The following is a 24,143-nucleotide window of genomic DNA, read 5'->3' as shown; positions in this document are numbered from 1 at the left end:
ATAAGTACAAGTACTTATTGCCAATTACCTGAGTTGTCAAAAAAGATATGTGTATTTTCTGTAGAACAAGGCACCCTTGTAGTGTGATGGTGCCTTGGAAGCATCTGGGATGAAACAGTCCTTTCCTGCCAGTCTTATACAGGTTGCAAAGACAGCATGCCACTTACTGCCAATGAAGGTGAAATGCAATGAGGTGCTCAAAAGCAAAACTTTTTGTGCTTTACTGTGTGCTCTCAGAAGTAGGATCAGAGAGGGTTATTTAACTACTTTTCCCTCAAGAAACAACTCCTCTGACTGATCATTTTGATAAGCAGGGCCTCGAGCAGAAATATTTGCAGCCCCTTGCAATTTGAAACATGCATCAAAATCAACAAAGAAAACAAATGTCAAGAAAACAGTGCAATAGACTCTGGGCAGAAAAAAGCAATGTTACTTTCTCCTGTCTTTGGTTAAATGGAAAACAAAATAAATATTATCAGTTGTTTACAATGATGCTCATTCTCCCTGAGGTAATGGATGAGAGATCTCTATGGAAGTGACATATAACAACTATACGCACACTTATTTTTCTCCCAGTGGGATAATTGTTTCTGCCTCATACCTTCTATACTTTCTCCTTTTTATATTTTGCAGAGACAGCTTCCATCTGCTCCATAAGCTAAATCTCATTTTGAGCATACAGAGTGATTAGAAATATTACAATCTCCTCCCCACCATCTTTCTTTTTCTGGAAACAGTTTGAAATAGTCATCTCTCTGGTCTGTTTATACATCATGTTTTTCCTCTGGTCTAAGGAAGTATTTTGCTTTCGGAGATTTTTCTCATGCTTTAGATATACATGTTTTTTTATACATTTTTTTTTTTTTAATTTAGCTACTCATTCATTAACTTTGTGCTTTCATTTTCTCCTTCTTCTCTGATCTGCTTCCAGCTCGACTAATTTAGCTGTGGTAGAGGATTTCTTTCACTATTTATTTATTTATTTTTTAACCTGGGCCACAAGCAATTATAATTTCTCAGACACAAAACTTGAAGTCTTCCTGTAACACCCCTTTTGATGAATTTTATTAAAAAATAAGTTATTAAAGAGGAGATATAATTTCTGAATGTTACGTCTCCTGGTAAGTCCCCACTTTTAAGCCCCTATATTCTTCTGCTACCATGATTAATACACTACTTCAAAGACACACAAAGGACAAATGATTCATGGAGGGCAGTCCTGGTGGTGAGAATTCCAGTAAGATATTTCATCTCACGGAGTCCAAATATATTACATCTGGTACTAAAGAAACTGTCAGTTCTTAAAATAATTGTCATAGACAGAAGAACAGAATGAATATCCTTCAACAACGTGCTGTGCTCTTCATGTCTCTGGAATCATATTCATTTATTGCACCAATTAATGTATTTTCTGCCTTTGAAATATGTTTAGATCTGTGGGATAAGCTATGCAGCTTTGCATTTAGTGTACTATCAAATTATCTCCCCAGATTATGCAAATACTTAAATGCACTTTAACCACCAGTTCTTAAAAAAAGACTTTCCTGCTGTTTATCAAGGCAATAGGAGTGAGATTCTTGGTTTATAACTTCCTCGTTATAAATAGTTGAAAAATGATTTATCTATAGCATTGTCTAGTCTCAAAACAAGACTACTCAACTTCTAAATACCAACCCCTTAAATGACAGGTAGTTGGACTTTACAACCAATTCAGCTGGAACTGATGCTTTGAGTTGTCTTATAGTGCTACAAATTTCCACAATACAAGGAAATATTAACACAATACAGAGGAAATGTTCCAAATAGATCTACATTGACCTATTTCCAAAGGAGTTACAGACTTTAAAATAGCTGCCCCTTCTCACTGAAAAAAAAAAGGCAAACCAAAACCAAAAAACAAGCTAATAATAATAATAATAATAATAATAATAATAATAATAATAATAATAAATAGTAATCAAACAAAAAACAAACAAAAAAACAAAACACCAGCAAACATACAGCATATGTGGAATGGAAAGGCAATCTTATTGTTATTAGCATTAGACTTTAAGCACTTCTTGAACAAGAAGAATATTTTTTCTTTTCTGGTTTTGTAGAATAAGAGTACATAAAGGTCCAGTTTAGTGATCCTGCCTCTCTTTCTGATAATAGTACTCAAGCGTCCATTATGTCTTTATGCCTCTGTTTATTGAGTATTAAAACCATGGTGTTTATAATTAAGATACGACTGGCAGTTTATGAGAAGTTATGAAAACAGGGAAAGAAAAAAACATCAATAAATGATTAGGAGAATACTTCAAGAGAAATAAAATCAGAAAAATAAACATTGAGTACATCTCTCTAGGCCTCTGAACAAGCAATATAAAAATATGTCCTGTTTAGCAGTCTGTGCTACTTGTTGTCATCTGATTTTAAAAATATTCTCCCTGTTGCACTATTGAATAATCAATAAATTCATTTTCTTCATCAGTGGTTGGTTTTCCCTGGCTGTCATAACACAAGGACTTCTCTAAGCAGGACTACTTTTTCATTAGATTTCACCTAACTGAACAACATAAAGCTTCTTCATAGAAAGACAGCCAAAGGGTTTCAATTTGTACATAGATAGTTTCAAACAGAGAAACTTGACACAGACCAGGTACTAACAATACTTCTAATTTTTTTTCTCTCTCATCTTAAAATGAAGTAACACTTAAATTCACGTTACTTCAACATTTCAAATTTTAGTTTGCTCTGATGGTATCATTAGCAGCAGCGGCCAGTTACTCTAAACCCAAAACCAGATATTAAAACCATTTTGCTGATACCATTTGTGAATGAAAGTGCTCAACACTATGTAAGCCACAGAAACAGAGGGTGTACTTCATAACTCCTACAAAGCCTGATGCGTGAGTTGACTGAGGAGATTATTAAGAAGGGAAGGAGAAAGAAAGATAGATGACCCTTCTTTCAAGTAGCAGGAAAGAAGTCTCATGAAAGAGTTTTGAGGCTAACCAAACAAACACCAGAGTTCCAACTCTTTTCAGAAGAGTAAAAATACTCCTAACTAAAACAATTCTTCTGTGGAATAGAAGAAAGTCTTTTACTACTTTCCTCTTCCTTGTGTATAGTTTTCTGAAAAAAAATGACTTCTTACAGTAACATAACTGTAAAGACTGGTTGCTTTCTATCTGAGAAAAAAAAAAAAAAAAAAGTCATTTGGCCAGTGGTGTCTCAGCCTCCTTCTGTGGAATGTCTTTTCTGGTCAGCCAGGATTATCAAAAACAGCCATCCACATGCACAGCCACATCTTTATGCCAGCAGCTTTCCAGTATTATTGCTACATTTTTCATAGCCCTTAATAGTGGAGAGCAGACCAGATCCATGGGTTACTGCCTTGACTGTCCCTTCTCATACACACATATATCTGCTGTAGCAACTGCTTTCAGATGTGAGTCTGGAATTTCTCTGGTGACTTCATTCTGACTTACATGTATTAACATCTTGATCACCTCCATAGTTAGGTCCTTGAGAGGCTTAAAACTGTATATGAACATACTGTGCATGAAAATATACACAACAAAACAAAACACATGCTCTGCAGCACGAAACAAGTTTCATTTTAACTCCCACAGCTAAGATATATAAGAAGACTTCTTGGGGCAAGATTAATCAAATCAAAACAAAATCTCTTTGGTCAGGTCAAAAAAACAATTTCTAGTACTATGAAATTCTTATTCTAACTTTGTATTTATTTATTCTTTTTAATTTTTGAATAGTACTTTTTATATACTTGTAATAAAAGGAAACACATTAAAATTCATTTCCAAGGGAAATTCAAAGACTAGAGCAACTACATACTCTTGGGATTTGTGGTTTAAATTAAGCTTATAATTTCTGCAATTAAATCAACAGTTATTTCCTTTTTAAGGAATCACAGATATTAGATATGAATATGCTAGAAGTAGATGACTTGTATCATACAGAAGCACTACTGTATCTCTAAGCTATAGGCCAGCATAGCCACAACTACAGACAACCTCTGAAATCTTTATAATGTTCTCTTCCTGTGTTTGTGCAAGCAAATTCTGACAAATAAATTTGATTTCTAAATACTTACTAGCAAATACCACTTGTTCATATTTTACATTACTTCCTTCTTTCATATGATGAGGAAGAAAAAGATTTTTAAATAAATCTCTCCCACCCAACTGTTTGCTAATAACTTCAGGTTACTCAGTGGTTCTATTGATAGTGCACAGGAATAAACAGACTCTAGAGCAGCTGAGCAGTAATATTTAAATAGTTACCTTCAGTAATTAAGTCACTAATAATGTAAAATCTATGTAGCAAAAATTCATCATGTCAACAAGGGCTATTTTCAATGAATATGTATTTAACACTAAAGCATGATTTGATCAGTTGCTTCTGAAGTTATCACAAGCAGATAGCACAAAAAAATTAAAAAAAATATTACTTTAAGAGGAAGGCAGAGGTAGGAAGCAGCGTGGGCTGATAGCCTGTGAGCTGCTGTGGCTTCTCATCTGGCTGGAGCCTGACAGAAATCACAATTCCGGACTGCACCTGCTTGTCCTACAGCATCACGAGTGAACAAAGGAAGGACTCTAAAAGGAAGCACTTCTTTGATACTGAAGACATCTCATGTTTTCTTAAGGCTGATATAAAAGCAAATAAAATAAATAAAAGACTCTGATAGGGTGGTTTATCTGCAACAAGCATTCATACAAGAATAATATATGATGAAAGGTGTATATATTATTATTATTATTATTATTATTATTATTATTATTTTAGTTAGAAGTAGCAACGTAAGAATCTGTAACTGATTTAACACAGCATGTCAATAAAACATCAAACAAATTTAGGATGTTAGGGGCATTATAAACAACAGAACTACCTAGAAAGGACAGATATCAACCCTAAATATGCCATTGATGGCCATAGGAGATAAATATAAGTTTTAAGATTTAAATGGAAGGACTCATGCAAATGGAACTATATATGTTCTGATATTCCTCGGAAGAAAAGTGCAGCAGATTTGGGTGGAATGAGGTTTGGTATGTTTAACAGAAAACAGAAAGAGACAGTTAAAGGCATGCAGAAATGAAATGCATCACAAATAGCAAGAACTTGGTGAAACTGAAGCTGTCTCAAACTTTGGGGTGAATCCCAGTGTCACTTCTATGGGATTTAGATTCAACGTTTCTGTGTTTATATTCTTCTGACACAAAGAGCTGAATGTGGTTCCATTTTTTTTTCTAGAGCTGCTATGCCTCTGAGCAATGTTTTTCACTTTAATTCATAGTCTATGATATATTCCATAATTTTAATAACTCTTCTAGTTTAAACAGAGAATATAGCTGTCAAATTACTATTCAAAAATGCCTAGGAAAGGAAGAAGAAAGCCGTTTATATCCTCAGGTGTGGCTCCTTCAGGGAAAATTATTTCTGAGCCTTACTGAGCAGGCAGATTTTGCAACCTTCTGATTGGTTTTCTTCTTACAAATCCAAGTACAGTAACACTGGCTTCTGGCGAAGCACAAAGAACAGAACCCCGTCCTTCTATTTTTGCTAAATACTTAGCTTTGCTTGAGCAAGAAAAAACAATCAAACAAACAAACAAACAGAAAACTACCAGGGGATGACAAAAAAATAAATCTGTGGATTGTGAAAGTGCTTGATGACAAGTGAACTAAGTGCAGAAACACCTTGATTCAGTATGTGCCATGCTGGGAAACTCCCCTTTCTGGAGAACAGCAGCACATCAGCACCACCAGAAAGCCCCTCCCTGCTGGGAAATTTGGAAGCTAGGCATAAAAGTTCTGTCTCTCTACATGGCAAATTTATATCCAAAATGACAGCTATGACGACACCTTTGAGATAGCTTTCAGGGAAGGAAATAGAGTGCACCTGGGTGTCAGTGCATGAAATAGCATGAGAAATGGATAGCGTTATTAATACAAGGTCCTAAATACTGTAATGGGAAGAAAAATTTACCGTCCATGGATGCATGTTTCACTTTATTAGAAGCTTTATTGCTTCAAGGACGGAAGGAAACTCCCGTTACATATGTTTCAAAGGTGCTTCTCATTGTTCAGCACAACCATGCCCACAAAGAAAGGAAGCTGCCCACTGCTCGGTGAGATGGTTGCCATTTTTGTCTTCTTCAAACAAATACGTCCAGGGGAGGAACTGCAGGAACAACTCCTTGCCTGCAGTATCACCTTTTGATTATGTTTCATTCAAAAACGGCATTTTCTGCATGAATTTTTAACTGACATGACAGCTATTTTGGCTAAAATAGATATGAACTTGTTAATTCAGCATGGAGCTCTCATTTTAACCTGTGTCAGGACTTTTAAGAGGGAAAAAGAAGCCAGTGTTGGAGTGAGAATATCTTCATAAAAGCATGTAGCAAAATCCATAGCTAGCTTAAAGGAAAAGATACAAGTGCAGGAAGATGCTGCTGCTAAGCTGGATCAGATGGAAGACTTCAGAAGGTACACCGTGAGGAATGTGTTCTGCCACCTAAGTCTGAGAATGCACAAAATTCATCAAACAGCTATAAAAATCTTCAGTGAATTATAAAAAGCTACCAGATGGAAAAAGGCTAGATGAGAAAGGGCTGAGTTACTTAAGAGCACAGTGACTTCAAAGGAAGGAACAGCAGGAACCAAGGTGAAACTTTAAAATAAAAATAAATTTCCGAACATGAGAAGATGAACTTTTGTTCCAAATTAAAAAATATATATATAATAATAAAGGAAAGATATTATGGTGCTGAGAACTTTAGAGGCAAAACTAAAATAGACCACAGTTTATGCAGGCACGAAGGAAGGAAATTATTCTCTGTGCCAGATGGCCAATAAAAGGTCTCTCTCTCTTTACATCCTAGATATGAGATGCAATGAGCGAGTGGGCCTCGTGCAGTCTGGCAGGAGTGAAGCCAGACCATGCAGGACCTGCCGCCTGTGATGGCCCCAAGCACCATGCTGCAGCTCTGCGCAGAAGCAGTTTTCTAGCAAAGCCCCTCAAAACGCTGCCGGCAAACAGCAAAGGGGCAGGAATCGCCCCTGCCCCAACTGTGCAGGCATCCCTCTCCAGCTTGCCCTTCGTTAACGTGATTTTCCACAGGGTGGTTCTCCGCAGGCGTACTACTAACGTTATTTTCACCGCTATTTTGGGAGCGCTGGGGCTGTGCCAGGGATCTGCCAGGCACCCGATTGAGGCTGCCAATTGACTGCAAAGTTCAGCCAAAACAAATGCATCAGAAGCTGCGCCCCGGCATTGCTGCCTTCTTGCTGCTTTCCTTCCAAGCCAGGTGACTCCTTTTGCCTTGCAGAGACACCCGCGGGGTGTGGATTGGGCTCAAGAGGGTACTCGCACATTTCCCTGTGTATCTCCCACAGCATTATGAGCTCCCCTGCTTTACAGCAGCATGAGAGAGGGCTTTTTATTTCAAATGTGCACTAGATAAAAGTAAAAATATCACTCTTTGACGTGAGTTCACAACAGCAATAGAAAAGGAGGTAAACTGAGGACTTGCACCTTCTAGTAATTTCTAACTTGTATTACTCTTAAGTATTACTCTTAAGGAAAACGGGCTGTTATTACAAAATACAATGCCAAGTTAGAAATTACTAGAAGGTGCAAGTCCTTAGTCCTATACTGGTCTCTTATTTATCCACTTCACTTAGAAAACAACAACAAAACAAACCAAGAACTGCAGGATAACCATGTGGTTTTCTAGCAATATAACACACAACAGCTCCAAAATGATACAAAGCTCCAAAATGATACAAAGGCATGCATCTGGTACTGAGTACCAGTGCTTGAAAAGTTTAGTCTGAAAAGTAAATCCATAGAGCATTCTACATAAGAAATATAGATTACTCTGTTTACATCAAAAGGACAGCTGATTTTGAACTCGGTACACTAGAATTATCAAATATTGCAGATAACATGAAAGGGGTTATTTGCTCAGGTATGCCACAGTGTGCCACAGAAGATATTTTACACTGTAAAGACTGGGAGATCTGGAGCTTGCAGATGGGAAGACATGCTAATCATGAGGGGAAAATCTCTCTTAAATCACTGTTTAAATGAGTCATGGCAATAATCTCCTGTGTGCTAAACCTGTGCTTTAGGTAGGTCTTGATATTTTCCTCGCTAGTATTAAACATCCGTACCCTTTTGCACTGTTTCACCATTTCATAATCAATCCTCTCATCTGCTATGGCTGGTGAATTCAGTTGCTGTTAACAGCCCACTATGCAGGATCGTGAAACCTGTCTAAAAGGGGCAATCAAATCTCTGTCTCACTCCAGGGTTTGGTTGTCTGCCTGCAGCCTTGGGGGCTCTGCAGGCTGCTGCTTCTGCTCCAGTTACTCAGGGAAAGCTCTGCAGAAGAGGTGAGGCTTGCAGATCAACCTGATAATGACAGGGCTTTTACTTTTTTAAATCTGCCTGTGTGGGGAGGGAACAGGGATCCTGATACATTAATGGTATCACAGGATTGCTCTCACACAGTACATTTACCGTAACAGAATTTCCACCATGCCTGGTAGCTCCATTAAGAACTCAAAAACAATATTGCATTTGTATTTCTTCTTTCACCGTGAGCCAGTTCTTTCACAAGCTCTATACCCCACGCCATCTGACATAGACAGATCTCCCAGATGTGAACAGAACCTAATGTGGCCTTTGCTGCTTAATACAACAGGTTTGTAACTACAGAAAAGCAGAGTTCTCATATTAGAGGCTTTAACATCCCAATGTGAATTAACTTTATGCAGAAGCTAATGTGCTCAAGTAAGACTTACTGTATTGCACTGAGCTAGTGAAAAGGGAATGCTGGGCCAGAAATATATTTCAACTTTATGTACTTAGCAGGAAAAAAAAAATGAAAAAAAACCAAACAACTATTTTCTCACATATTTACTCTAGACACCTGTCTTTGAAGTAACAGGAGAAGAATCTTGCAGAAATGACAGGTTCCTTAGGTCAAGGTAAATAAATTGTTCAAATGAAAGGGGAAAGAACTGACAGAAGCTCCAAGGCAAACAAGTTTACTTTAGAAACAATTTCTATAAGCTTATAGACGGATTGGGGCTATTAAAACCAATGAAGAAATTTGGAGACAAAAATGAAGACAGTGAGTTTTCTCTGATTGTTACATCTTTGAACCATCTTTAATTGTTACAAATCCTGCACCACAGTCCCGAGACACAGAAACCAACAGCAGAATTCCCAAGAGATTCAACAAACCAGGATTTCAGTTTAGATAATGCACTGAAAAATTAATAAAAATGAAAGGGGTAGGTATTATGGAATTCACAGGAAAACTAATTTAAGTAGTGCTGCTGAATACTTGAATCACTCTTCTTACATACAATTTAGGTATTTTGGCATATTTTAGGATAATTTTTACATTGCACATTAACAACAGCTAATTACCATCAGCCGTCTTGTGTTGCACACTAGAAAAAAACATAGCAAACGATGTCTCAGTGTTCCTATAATTTTTTTAACGTGTAAGCATTTAATTGAGACATATGGCAGGGTACATACCTGAGAACACTGTGTAGGTAATAGTAAAAATGCTGTGGTCACACTTCCAACATTAAGAAATTCTGCTTGACTTGCATCTTAGGTGGCACCACTACCACCAGCTAGATAGGTAGTTCAAGAGTACAAATTAACCATATCACTGCAGTATTTCCAACTTACATTCATGTCATTAAGAGGAATGATTTAGTACAGCTATGGCAATGAAGCTGGTGAGGGGTCTGGAGAATAAGTCTTACGAGGAGCGGCTGAGGGAGCTGGGGTTGTTCAGCCTGGAGAAGAGGAGGCTCAGGGGTGACCTTATCGCACTCTACAGGTACCTTAAAGGAGGCTGTAGCGAGGTGGGGGTTGGTCTATTCTCCCATGTGCCTGGTGACAGGACGAGGGGGAATGGGCTACAGTTGCACCAGGGGAAGTTTAGGTTGGATGTTAGGAAGGGTTGTTAGGCATTGGAATAGGCTGCCCAGGGAAGTGGTTGAGTCACCATCACTGGAGGTCATTAAAAGACGTTTAGATGTAGAGCTTAGTGATATGGTTTAGTGGAGGACTTGTTAGTGTTAGGTCAGAGGTTGGACTCAGTGATCTTGGAGGTCTTTCCAACCTAGATGATTCTGTGATTGCAAATAAATACTAACATGGCTGTGTGGAATCAGAGGAAAATGTATGTTTGACATAGTTTCCCATATGTACAAGCAAGGAAAAACCGAAAAGCCCAAAACAACTCTGCAGCTTTATTCACAGTGCTTGAAAAGACAACGAACTCTGTAGGCTGACTGGAAAATTTAAGCTGTGTCTGGTTGCTCTAGATCTTACCCAGAGAAATCCTACTTCCTGTCTCTGATTCCTTCTGAGGGATGGGGAAAGGGCTTGGTCTTAGGGAGGCAAGTTCACCTGCTTCCTTACCGTATGTTTTCACAGACATCAGATATGGCTCCTGAATGGGCAATACGCTTGACTGGTTTCACTTTTTTTTCTCCTTCAAATACACTGTTTTCACAGCTTTCCACAAATAACAGTAAAAGACATCTTTAGTCTGCCTTCTGAGCAGACTTGTAACTGAACAGATACTCAGAAACTAAAGCGATGAAAATTTGAGGTACAGAACAGGGATGGAAATGTTCCAGCTCACTGGGGAGGACAGAGCCCCCAGATCTCCCAAAAGCTGCCCTGTGCACCAATACAGGCAGGAGCTGATGGAAAAGCCACTGAGCTCAACCATACGAAGCAGCCAATATGCCACATCAGGTGTTTTCCTCACTGCAAAACAGGGCAGGGAGAGTGCTGTAAGCAGGGTTTCCCACAAGCCAGATTAATCATTACTGCTGCAACAACTGTTAGCAGCACTCCCTAACAGAAGCTGTACATGAAGTAGCCTGGCAGGTAGCAAAAGTATGCACCCTGATCACAGCAAAGAGCTAAGGAAAGTCAAAGATTATCCTTCCAATTACATGCATGCAGCAGAGTGGCCACTGGGTTGTGTATGTGAGAAACGTAGCCAACACAGTATACTAATTGGAGTTGGCCTGCAGAAAAGCAAGCTGGTTTTTATTCAGCTAAATTATCACTCAAGGAGTAATAAGTAAAATCAAATTTCTTTCTAATTCATTTGGCACCTGTTTCTGTCTGGTTTTGAATACCCTAAGTGGTTTCTACATTGTTCTGTTATCTCCATCACTGCAATTTCAGACTGTTCAAACAGGCTTTGAACTTTTGGTGCTATGAAGTTGTTTACCTTAAGCCAAATTGCTAAAAGCCCTAAATGACTGTCAAACACTAGAAAGGCTCTAGAAAGCCTATAATATTATAAAATTACCACAGTGTCTCTCTGGAAAGGTTTGTTTGTTACTGTTTCCATTTTATATACTGTGAAAAATGAGGCACCTGAATGTTGCGTGCAATACGAGGAATGATTATCGTTTTAATTAATAGAACGAGTACATACTAATCTAAACTGTTGATTACAAAACTGCACTCTGAAGAAATACACATTCAAAAAGTTTTACTGCCTATAAATTGCTTCTTTGTACTTTTTTTTTTTTTAACATATACTAGCAGAGATTTGCATCACTTTGTATAGTCTATTTTTCAAGCTGTAAATCAGTGGGTATACAATATATGTTCCAAATATGAACAGGTGGGACCATAAGGTATAGTGCATTCCACGTACATGAGGAAGCTATGGTTCTTCAACAAAATGAAGAGACAGATAAAGGCTCCAATAATTCACTGGTCTTAATATGCACCCAGAAATTCAACCAGCAGTGGACCTGAAACTATCTGCCTTTATTAACAACAGTCAATATGGATTTAAACATGGATGCTTGAATTTAGCTTAGTATACTTGAGACATTCACATTAAGTGTACTCATTCATTCTAAAGAAGGGCATCAGAGCTGGTCTATCACTGGTCTTCCATTTTTTTTATTATTATTTTTTAATTATTATTTAAATGTTATATCCCAAATCCTGCTATTAAGATAGAATTAGCTCAGGATGAAGACTTCTACTCCCAAACCATATGTGCCATGAATGTGATGTTTCCACCTATGGGTATGTTAGACATGCCTGTTTCTGTAAAAAGAGTGTCACCCACTGAAACAGGCTGGAGATTTTCTGTACTAAAAATGTTTGGCATTAGTTGCAGAAAAAACCAAAACTTTCAAGAATGCTTTTCAAAATCAGTGTTTCGTAAAATTTTGCACCACACATAAGCTCTACTCACCAGTATTTCACTTCCTTTCCTTCTTAAGTGTATAGCCGTTCTTCTGTAAACTGTCTCCTGGTTGCACTGGTCAAAGGGCCAAGGGAGTATCTACAGGACTGCAGCATGCTTTCTGGCACATGCGTCTGAAAACAGAGATTCCTCTACTGAAAAAATGTCCTTCCATCCATGTCCTTTCATAAAATGTCATATACTTATGTACTCTTATGTTTGATCAATGTAAAGCATAGTAACTAATCCTGAAAGAATAGTGTACAAATACCAGTGAGTAGCTGTTAGGATACTAGCTTATGCAAAAGCTCTCCTCCGTGTTTGAAAGCATTTCAACAAAGAACTTTTATAAATGATAGAGATCCTTCCTGTTTTATACTGCACTGTTCCATGAGAGAAATCGATATTATATGTCTTCTGTCACAGGCAGCATTGTCATGTCCATGGTGCAACAAGCGATGTGAGCCCCTTGTCACAGACTTGCCACAATGCTGAGGGAACTGAAGCCACCTCATCTCCTCTTAGCAATATAGCTGCTGCACCCACTTGCAACGATCAAATGCAATAAGCAATTCCTCTACCATGAGACCTTCCCAAATTAAAAGGTCTGAACATTTCCATTTCCATTCTTCACGGCTTTGCATTGAAAAGCCACAGCAACACAAAAACATGTAATCACAAGCAGGGTCCTACAAAAGGGACTCCATAGCTGCTGAAGAGAGAGTCACAGCAGCGAGAGAAGAGACCTTAACAGCTTTAGAGAAACCATCGTTTTGTGACATGGGTGTTTCTGTGATATAAATTCTCTCTTTTTTGCTGTGTATCTTTAATTTGTATTCCAGCACCCACAGGAGAAAGACTGATCTTTGTTCATTACTGCTCACTATCAATCATTTAACACGAGTATGAAATTCATTAAAACAGTAAAGATTTTTTTTTAGAAATACATTAATCAATATTACTTTTTTTTTAATTGCCATTAACCTCTTTAATCATTTAAATATTAAAGCAGGAGGATACCAACACCTTTATCAACATACAGGTATTTGTGATGCCTATGTAAATAACTGTCCAAAAATTTAAAAAGGCAATAAACAAAAACTGGACAATGTAGTAACTGTTTTTTCTCAGGTTTTTGGAAGTAGGAAAGCATAATGAGGAGGACACGGTAATATTTCAGATTAGAATTATTTCTTCTACAAAAGCCTTGATTTTAAACTTGTTTTGTACATGACATTGCAGAGAACTTGAAGTTCAATAAAGGAAAATGCATGCACTTGGGAGCATTTTCTTAATTGGACTCTTGAACTGAAAACTCAGATGTATTTCTGGTAGATGAAATGCTTCATATTAAATGTCAAGATGTAGTAAAGAAGTGACACTTAAAATGAACTGAAAAAAGAAGCAAAATGGAAGAAATTTTAGGCACTGTTTATTAGCTGAGGATATTCTGTGCATGAAGCAACTCACATTTTTAAATTAATTTCTATCTATTCAGGGTAATGATTGGGTGTGTCAGGAGTCAGAGATACAATGCAAAACCAATATCAGAAGGGAGAAGGGGAACTCCTATGGAAATACCTAGCAAACATGTAGAGGAAGACTACTGTCTTCTGCAGCTCTAATTAACAATAAATGTAAGCCATTTCTGCTCTATAAATATACCCTAAGGAACAATTCTCCAGACACATCTTTTGCTTTCTTTTTAAAGAAAAACTGCTTTGTTTGAAAATTTCTGAGCAATGCTACATATGCGTACTGTAGGCCAGGAGACCAAGACTTGTCTTACTGATAATTAGAAGTAAACTAGAGCCTTATCTGAGCTCCAAGTGTTCAATTCTGAGTCCAAGCAGCCAGCCTCCAAACTCAGGGGCACGCTTTCCCTCCTGCCACTTGCATCGAGTGGGCTCCCTCCACCTCTCGGGGCGTCCTTGTGCTGGAGCAGCTTGCTGCTGGGTGACTGCCCCCCTTCCCTCTTGGCCTCCCTCCATAGAGCACCTTCCCCTATCACTTTAGATAACTTCTGGCTGCTCATCCTATGCAGACCTCCAGGCTTCCAGTCTTATCCTTCAGTTTCTATAGTGACCCTGGAAGGTCAGTGAATCTGACCTCATTTTCAAATATTTTTAAAAACTTCTTGGAAATTTCCATCAGTTCAACATACCTTTACTCTCTTGCTATGGAAACCTCAAAATCCCTTTCACTGTTTGAATTATTTCCATTTACTCATCACCTATTTTAATTCAGCTTCACCAGCTTTCTCTTTTCACCCCGTCAAACACTTTTTACACCCATCTCTCACAGTCCTCTCTCCCTTTTTAATACAGTTTCTCATATCGCCTCTGACAAACTGTCCTTTCTGTTACTGACACCATGGTGCTATCATATCCTGAGGTCTGATTCTCCTCCAGCTCCTCATCCCATGCTGCTGAAGCAAGTATGAGAAAGTGCTCTGATTTTGCTGACTTCCTGCACTTCACTTTGATTCTCCCTTTTCTCATCTTTGTCCTTTTCCTTTCACAATAGCTGAGGCGGATTCTTCTGCTGTCAGCCCTCGGTATGAATACGGCTCCCTCAAACCTGCCACCATGCACGAGCTCCTCTTTTTAAACTCTTATTGACATTTAATCTGAAAGACTAACAACCTTCTCTGTATCCCTTTCTTGATTGGTGAACTCACTTGCAATTCTAGAAATGACCTTTAAACTCTTACCAGCCCTGATTTGAAAAAAATACTCACATTTATGATTTACTCTCATTGCCTAGTATTCTCATCTTCAACTTTCTTGTGTCTTTTGTATCTGCTCATCAGAACTGATGCAGATTAATAGGCAGAGCTTCTTTTTGCCAGTCCTTGATTTAGTTTTTCTTCATATTTGCAGTATCTTCAGCATCTGAGGAGCGTGATTTGTCTATTTCTTCTCAGCTGAGCAGTGCTCAGGAAAATCAAGGAAAGTCAAAACTAGAACTACTACTGTTACTAAAAGTAAGACTTAGATATTACTACAGATTTACACTCTTATTGCTGGAAATGACAGAGTAAAAGAAAAAAAAAAGGGATAGTAAGCAAGGAGAGAGAGAAATGCAAGCCAAATTGTAGGCTGCACCAAGATTAAGGACAGCTTTGAGGTGGAGGAACTTGCAATCCTCCTACCTCACTGTCAGTCTTCCAGGTTTTTCTCAAGGTTACAACATGCCCTCATGGATTTACCTATTGTTGGGTTCTGGGGGCAGCTTCTTCCAACCCCCCTACTGCTTTCATTCTTCCTTTTTACCACATCATGCTTTAAAGACTAGGACACAGACAGACTTGATGCTAGAAATATTACACTTCTGCGATCAGATGGGGCAGATTATTTTTATACGGAAAGATACAGCTGCAGAGTTGATTTCTGTTAATAGACGTCCATTCCAACCAGCTGGAAGTAAAGCAACTGTCATGTGGGTGGTAGCAACATGCAGATCAATGCTACATGAGGATATTTGTCACTATTTATGTCTGACACAGGTGTATATTAATTATATATTTGCTGGTAGGCAGCCAACAGTCAAAATCTCAGGGAAGCAGTTATATAATGGTCTTACACAAAGATTAAAAAAAAAATAGTAAAAATAGAAAGGATCCTACAATTCTCCTTCTTTCCTGTTTATACTCACTCTCCAGGTCCAAGATGGAAGAGCAATTGCAAATTTGAATGCTCAAAGGAACTCTTTACAGGATTCGTCAAATACCAGTCCTTGACCTCCCCCAGTAAGTTACCTTCTACAGCAAAATTTTCAGGCTAAATATTTTATCTTCAAGAAAAAAATGTAATTCTTTTGCTAGATCTGGAACTGGCTTGTACACAGAAAGAAGTGACAACTTCTAGTATATGCCAGCATCAATGTAACATACATAATTGTAAGAGGGACAATGAACACAAGTGTCCAATGAACACAATTGCGCACAATGTGCGCAAGTCGATGGGGCCGGATGGGATGCACCCGAGGGTACTGAAAGAACTGGCGGAGGAGCTGGCCAAGCCGCTTTCCATCATTTATCGGCAGTCCTGGCTATCGGGGGAGGTCCCAGTTGACTGGCGGCTAGCCAATGTGACGCCCATCTATAAGAAGGGCCGGAGGGCAGACCCGGGTAACTATAGGCCTGTCAGTTTGACCTCAGTGCCAGGAAAGCTCATGGAGCAGATTATCTTGAGGGTCATCACGCGGCACTTGCAGGGCGAGCAGGCGATCAGGCCCAGTCAGCATGGGTTTATGAAAGGCAGGTCCTGCTTGACGAACCTGATCTCCTTCATGACAAAGTGACGCGCTTGGTGGATGAGGGAAGGGCTGTGGATGTGGTTTACCTTGACCTCAGTAAGGCTTTTGACACCGTTCCCCACAACATTCTCCTCAAGAAACTGGCTGCTCGGGGCTTGGACTGGCGTACGCTTCGCTGGGTTAGAAACTGGCTGGATAGCCGGGCCCAGAGAGTTGTGGTGAATGGAGTCAAATCTGGTTGGAGGCTGGTCACAAGTGGTGTCCCCCAGGGCTCGGTACTGGGGCCGGTCCTCTTTAATATCTTTATCGATGATCTGGATGAGGGCGTCCAGTGCACCCTCAGTAAGTTTGCAGATGACACCAAGCTAAGTGCGTGTGTCGATCTGCTCGAGGGCAGGAAGGCTCTGCAGGAGGATCTGGATAGGCTGGAGCGATGGGCTGAGGTCAACTGTATGAAGTTCAACAAGGCCAAGTGCCGGGTCCTGCACCTGGGGCGCAACAACCCCAAGCAGAGCTACAGGCTGGGAGATGAGTGGTTGGAAAGCTGCCTGGCAGAGAAGGACCTGGGAGTACTGGTTGATAGTCGGCTGAATATGAGCCAGCAGTGTGCTCAGGTGGCCAAGAAGGCCAACAGCATCCTGGCCTGTATAAGAAGCAGTGTGGCCAGCAGGTCTAGGGAGGTGATTGTCCCCCTGTACTCGGCTCTGGTGAGGCCACACCTCGAGTACTGTGTTCAGTTTTGGGCCCCTCGCTACAGGAAGGACATGGACGTGCTCGAGCGAGTCCAGAGAAGGGCGACCAAGCTGGTGAGGGGTCTGGAGAACAAGTCTTACGAGGAGCGGCTGAGGGAGCTGGGCTTGTTCAGCCTGGAGAAGAGGAGGCTCAGGGGCGACCTTATCGCTCTCTACAGTTACCTTAAAGGAAGCTGTAGTGAGGTGGGGGTTGGTCTGTTCTCCCACATGCCTGGTGACAGGACGAGGGGGAATGGGCGAAAGTTGCGACAGGGGAGTTTTAGGTTGGATGTTAGGAAGTACTTCTTTACCGAAAGGGTTATTAAGCATTGGAACGGGCTGCCCAGGGAGGTGGTGGAGTCGCCATCCCTGGAGGTCTTTAAAAGACGTTTAGATGTAGAGCTTAGTGATATGGTTTAGTGGAGTAGTTAGTGTTAGGTCGGAGGTTGGACTCGATGATCTTGAGGTCTCTTCCAACCTAGAAATCTGTGTCTGTGTCTGTGTCTGAACCGGCCTGATACTAACTTCACCAAGTCACTTCTGAGTCAGTTCTGCTGCAGAACAATTTTGAAGACAATCTACAACAGCTCCCAGTATATACATTTATGCACTTGCAGAAATCTCCCTCAACCACAAGTTTAAAATACAAAGTTTGAGGAATTTGTGAAAGGCAAAGGGTAAAATGCATAGAAATGTTTAATTTTATTTTTATTTTATATTTTTAAGTAGATATAATTTAGATTTCTTTCCAGTCACATTTCTGTCTAGACTGCAATAAATATTGAATAAAAACCTGATATATGGTCATACAATTTTTATTGTAGTAACTTTGCACTTCTAAGGAGGTTATTTGCCAAAAGCCCCTAACGTTAGTATAAAGTGTCCCTATTTTGCATTCTTAAGACAAAAAAAAAATAAAAATTAAAAGGTGTACTGTAAATGGAACGTTAAAAATAATCAGTCTAAATCAATGGTAAGTCACTATGCTTTGCCCATAACATTACATGTCCTATGGAGAGAACATGTTATGTGAGGAAGCCCTTTTTTTCAGCTCTGTCATCTGTTTGTTGTGCATCAGCAACTATGTTTATGCTATTTGTACGTGTAGGTGGTATGAGAGTTGTCATTATAATTGCATTTTTCAGAGAGAGGCACAACGATATTTGTATTTTTGCTTGCAGGATTATACAGCTAGGGAAGCCTGTTTTTAGAAGGTACACAGAGGGATAGTCCGATTCTCCCTGGCGGTGGGAGCAGGGCTGAGGACAGATCTGTTTGCTATGAACTTCCCTGCAGAATGCCAGGATCCTGCAGATGCAGCCTGAAACACGTTTTAGCCTGTCGTAGTCTGCAGGGAGGCCAGCGAGCCTGTCTCATCCTTGCTGCTGAGTGGCTAAGGTTCAGAGGTTTCAGATAAACGATGCCTTCAGCCAACAAAACACTGGAAACAACAGAGGCTGAAGATTCCTCCTATGCTATTGGCTTTGTACTGATTTCTGAACTTTCAAGCAGTGACCTGTTTGGCTGTTTCTTCAAAAGTCAGACACTCAGAATCCTTTCCTTCTTTCCTGGTACAACAGGCTTGCACACAGTTCAGCTTTTTGCAGTAGGAAAACCTAATTAGCTCCTTCTGTGATACCATATAATTGAGATATTTTCTGAGGTGATCTTTGAGACTACCCAATAATATTTCATTCCTATTTATCAGTAACATGTTCGCTAATGCATTACATGGCACCATTAGCATCTATATACTCCAAGATTAGTCAGTGTTTCCATTAGGGAATTATAACTCATCCTTACAATTTGACTCCAGTGAGAATTGTAGCTTTCAATATCAGAGCCCAAAGTGATTTAAATAATGGAATTGGACTATAAAGTCTGTTCAGTTTCCAGATTATATTTTACATTTTTTAAAAAAATGTAACAATATTAAAATAGTCAATATTGGGTTATTGTAAAGCACATTTAGGATGCAGCTTTATTCATATCAAAGATCACTACTTTTGTACATTTTTTTTTAAATAATGTTATTTCTATGTTGAACATTCTACAAAATACTTATCTCAAAATTTCACAAGGATACAATCACTACAGATTTGCATATGCATCTATCTCTGTACAAATAACATACTGTTACATTGGCAGCTGATATTTTGAATGTAGAATGGCTATGAAATTCTGAAGAATGTATAAAAAGCTCTTATATTTTTCAGTTGACAGTCCTGTACCACCACATTGTATTAATGACAATGTTTTGCAGTCAAGAAATGGCCTTCTGAAGAAGAAAGGTGAGATTGCCAGGAAACTCATTTGAAAAATAAACAGCAGTCTATGACCAAGTGTAGTGGTTTTAGCTGGGACAGAGTTAATTTCAGTATTGCAACAAAAAGCAATACCATTTGCAACCATAGCTGTTATGGTGCTGCATTTCAGATTTGTGATAAAAACAGTGTTGATAACACACTGATGTTTTAGCTGCTGATGATTAGTGCTTGCAGAATCAAGGATATTTCTGCTTCTCATGCTGCCCTGCCAGCAAGTAGTCTAACTTTTCTCCAGTGAGGTGGAGGAAAGAATCAGAAAGGTAAAAGTGAGAATAATTTTGGAGAATTTGTGTAAGAAAAATACAGATAGTTTGATAAGGAAAGTAACAGCTTTTCAGGATTTTCATTCTTTTTATTCCTTGCTTCATTACATCATTGAAATCAGATGATTTCATTTTATATTTGCTTATTTATACATGTTTATATATTTTATATATTTTAATTATATTATATTATATGCATATATTTCATAGAGTTACATAGTCTGGAAGGGCCTCCAAAGGCCATCTACTCCAACCTCATGCTCAAAGCAAGGCTACTGAGGTCAGGTTGCTCAAGAATGTGTCCAGTTGAAACCCGTGATGGAATGAAATACCACAGCATCTCTGGGAAACGTCTTCCAATACATGGTCACCCTTGTGGCGTAAATATTTTATTTTAAATCTAACCTGAAATTTCCATGTCCGTTGCCTTTTCCCCTTACATTGAACATTTCTGGGAGGAGTATGGCACTATATTCTCTATGCTGCCCTGTTATGTAGTTGAAGACAACAACAAATCCTCCCTTAACTTATGTTTTTAAGGCTGAACAAATCCAGTTCCCTCATGTTCTCCTTGACCAACAACAGCTTCAGGTCACTGACTATACATGTACTGATCAGCCCAAAATGGGACCCAGCACTCCTGGTGGGAATCATTTCCTATTGGGATAAAACAATGCAATGAATTTACATTTATTTTCTAAATTTACTATATTTATATTTATAATGTACTATTTTATATTTATGGTATTCATACTAAAGTCCTGGTATGACTCTCTTTTAAAAAATATAGAGTGTAGAGCTTGTTTTATGGATTTCATAAAAGAAGCATGTGAATAAAAGACAGTTAAATCCTTGCTATATACCCCCAAGAAAACTAGCAAGCAACATGATAATTGAGCTATTATCTAAGGGGACGTATATGTGACATTCTTATTACAAAATGTTAATGTATCATTAGAAATCATTATGCTTTACCTTTAGAAAATACTTCTGAAGAACAAATGTCCACTGAAATAGTCAACAGAAGAAAAATAAAATAATACAGACAAATAAAAAACTTGCTTCTGTTACAATTTAGAAAGTCACAATATTTGATTTATTTAGACTTCCAAAAATCTGCTACACATTTGCCTTTCAGAGTTAATCCTGTTATAAAATTTATTTACTAAGTTTTATAAGGAAGTTTAAATGATACGGATCATACACAAAGACCAAAACTGCAGTCAGAAATTAGTACCAAAGTATCACAACTATTGTCACTTTCTGAACACACAAATCACAAGCCTGTTATGCTGTAGAAGTTATTTTTTAACGTAGGATGAGGAAGTCCCCAAGATCTATCAAGCTATTATGACAAAGCAAAGGATGAGACACAAACATGAAAAGATGTGTTATTTCCATTTGATGAAAGTGGCAGACAGGATGCTGAGCACTAAAATAAGCTGCCTAAGGCAACATATGAAGATACATGTGCTGAAACCAAATCTTCTGAAGCCCAGACTTGCATCTTGAGGTAATTCAAGAGCTCTGGTTTCAGTTCCTGTGCATTAACCCGTCTTCTGAACAGTCATGATCCTTCTTCCACCTAATTGAATGACAAAATTCAGACTACCTGAGCAGTATAGGGTCAGGGCAGTATATAGAAATGGACAAGTTTCTCCCTTTCCCCTGAGGGAGCAGAGTAGTTAGATGCTCCTGGGGCATGTCACAAGTTGTGCTGGATGGAGCAAGGACATGAGAGGGTGCTCCAGGGCCTGGGTGCAAGGACGTGCTCAGGGCTGTACCAACAGAGAGGCTAAAAGCCACCCTGACTTGGAACAGAAAGCTGTCATCACTTCCAACACAGTTGTGTTGCCCACCACTCAATTCACTACCTCTATCTTAAGCCACCCATACAACAATTTTACTACCACAATACCAAATTATTAGGTTACTCTCTCTTTCTTAACTTTCTATCAAATGACAGTCCACTAAATCCACCTCTACCCTCTCCAGTAATACATCAAGGATATGATTTTGTTCCTTTTGAATAGTTTTTTGAATCTCTCTAGATCTGCTGCTAGCTACATGGTATATCCACATTTATATAAACATACATACACAAACCACATACACAGAACACATATTAATTTTAGCCTACAACATTTTCAAATAAGATACTCAAAAATTCTTCTTTCTGTCTATTCAAGGACATTAAATGTTCCTGAATATATCTTTATGTATCCTGAAACTGTAAATGCTGAAATTTTAAAATGAAATTTATGATTATAAAACTACTCACATTTTAATGTTGATAACTAGAAAGATGCAGAATTCAAAAAACAGATGGATATTAAATTGAGACTACGAAAATAAGAAGTCTCTATTTAAACTTCAGTGTTGTGTTACAGGGATCAGGTAGTTAACTTTAGTTTACCAAAACTTGGAGCCTGGTTCAAGGTGAAGTTGCCTCCAGAGCTTTAGAAAATGAATGGCTCCACACTACAGAGCAACTGTGCTGTCAATCCAAGAGTGAAACTACCACATGGTTGGACTTGGTGATCTTGAAGGTCTTTTCCAACCTAAATGATTCTATGTGCAATGAGCATGTTTCATTATTTGAAATTCAGCTTGATGTACAAGGAAGTCCCGCATAACACCTTTGCAACAGCTAAGTATGAAAGTAGACATAGAAAAATAAAAAATGAAAACGATGCAATGACCAAAAGAAGCAAGATAATACTTATTAGTGTTTCGACTATTCCACTGCTGCATGTGCACAAAGCTGTATAGCCAAGCTCAACAAAAAGGCCTGTAAAATTATTTGATGGCATTCCACTGACTCCATATCCTGCCCCTAATATGAAATGTCTTTAAAACTATTATTACATACAGATGGTCAGAGCATCACCATTTGGAGGTTACAGGCAAGTCACAAAATCAGGCTCCGTCTGTTCTTGTCACAACCTTGGTGCCACAGACAGGAATGCAATCCACATGCATTTCAATAACAGTGACTGTTACACACCGAGAGATACCACAAAATTGATTGTAAGGTGATTAAGAGATGAATGAAGCCTCAGTTCATTCCTAGTTTTGTCTTCTGTGATTGTTTCCATTTTGCCAAAGATTTCATACTTTCTCTAGTCACAGTAAAATATTTCTCTTTGTAGAAAAAGTGGTATAATATTTGCATTAGATATAAATCTATTTTTTTCTCAAAAATGGATTTAATTTTACCAAGTGCTTAGTCAAATTTTAAGCCTGTAGGAAACTTTGCCAGTCAAAAACTGTATTATACATGACAACAGTTTTTGTTGCACTTCATTCAGTGACCTGAAACTCCATCTTATTTCAGAAAACTGATGCTGCAACACGAACTGAAGCAACCGGGAGAACTGCAAATGTGCTCTGATGGGCAAAGCCAGTCAGGAAGCTGGCAGTCATGAGGGCTGACAGATAAAGAAATTCCCGTTTCTCCTCCATGTATTTTTTTTTTTTCTCATTAATAATTTTACAGCTAAGTGAGTAGCATAAATCTTGTTTTTTGAGGAATTTAAGTTGCCTCACTTCCGGCAGTGCTAAATAGTCATCTAAGCCCTTTCTATTAATACTATAATGGCACTTATCTAAAATAGCTTTGGATACAAACGAAATAAAAAATTGGACAGGAACTAGTGGCAATTAACAGACCAAGTCAAATGCTTTATATAAAATCTTTAAGAACTTTGATCATGTTATTGCTCAAAGCTGTTTATCTCTGTCCACGAAAGGTATTTAAGAAATATACCACAGTAAACCAGTAATGGTTATTCTAATTATTAGGTAAAAATTACTTTGACAATTATATTCACAGAAGACTGAAGCAAGTGTACATGATGTATAATAAGACATTGCTAATGCTAGACAGAAAACAATGGACATTTTGTGAGTGTGAAGAGTAGGTATCAAAATCTGCTTTTGTTTCACAAATGACGAGGCCTTTCAATATTCCAACTAAATAACAGGTGAATAAAATAACAGCCCAGAACGAAAGCTTGCTAGGCAGTAGAGCCTTTCACATTTCAGAGGCAGGTTGAACATCCCTCCAAACCCAAACTCATGGCTACAATGCCATATTTACTCACACTGAGGCTGTTAGTTGTGGCATACTTCTGCAGAAAGGTTCTCTTGTGACAGACGGACACCATTCATAGAATAAAGCTTTCCCAAATTTGCTGTTTTTACCCTGAGAGACTGTCATTTTATGTTAAAAATAGTAATAAAAGAAAGCCTTCCTTCCTTTTTGCTGCCCTAACTC

Source organism: Cygnus atratus, chromosome 6, assembly GCF_013377495.2.
Source record: "Cygnus atratus isolate AKBS03 ecotype Queensland, Australia chromosome 6, CAtr_DNAZoo_HiC_assembly, whole genome shotgun sequence".
Lineage (NCBI taxonomy): Eukaryota > Metazoa > Chordata > Aves > Anseriformes > Anatidae > Cygnus > Cygnus atratus.
This window is presented reverse-complemented; position numbering follows the sequence as displayed.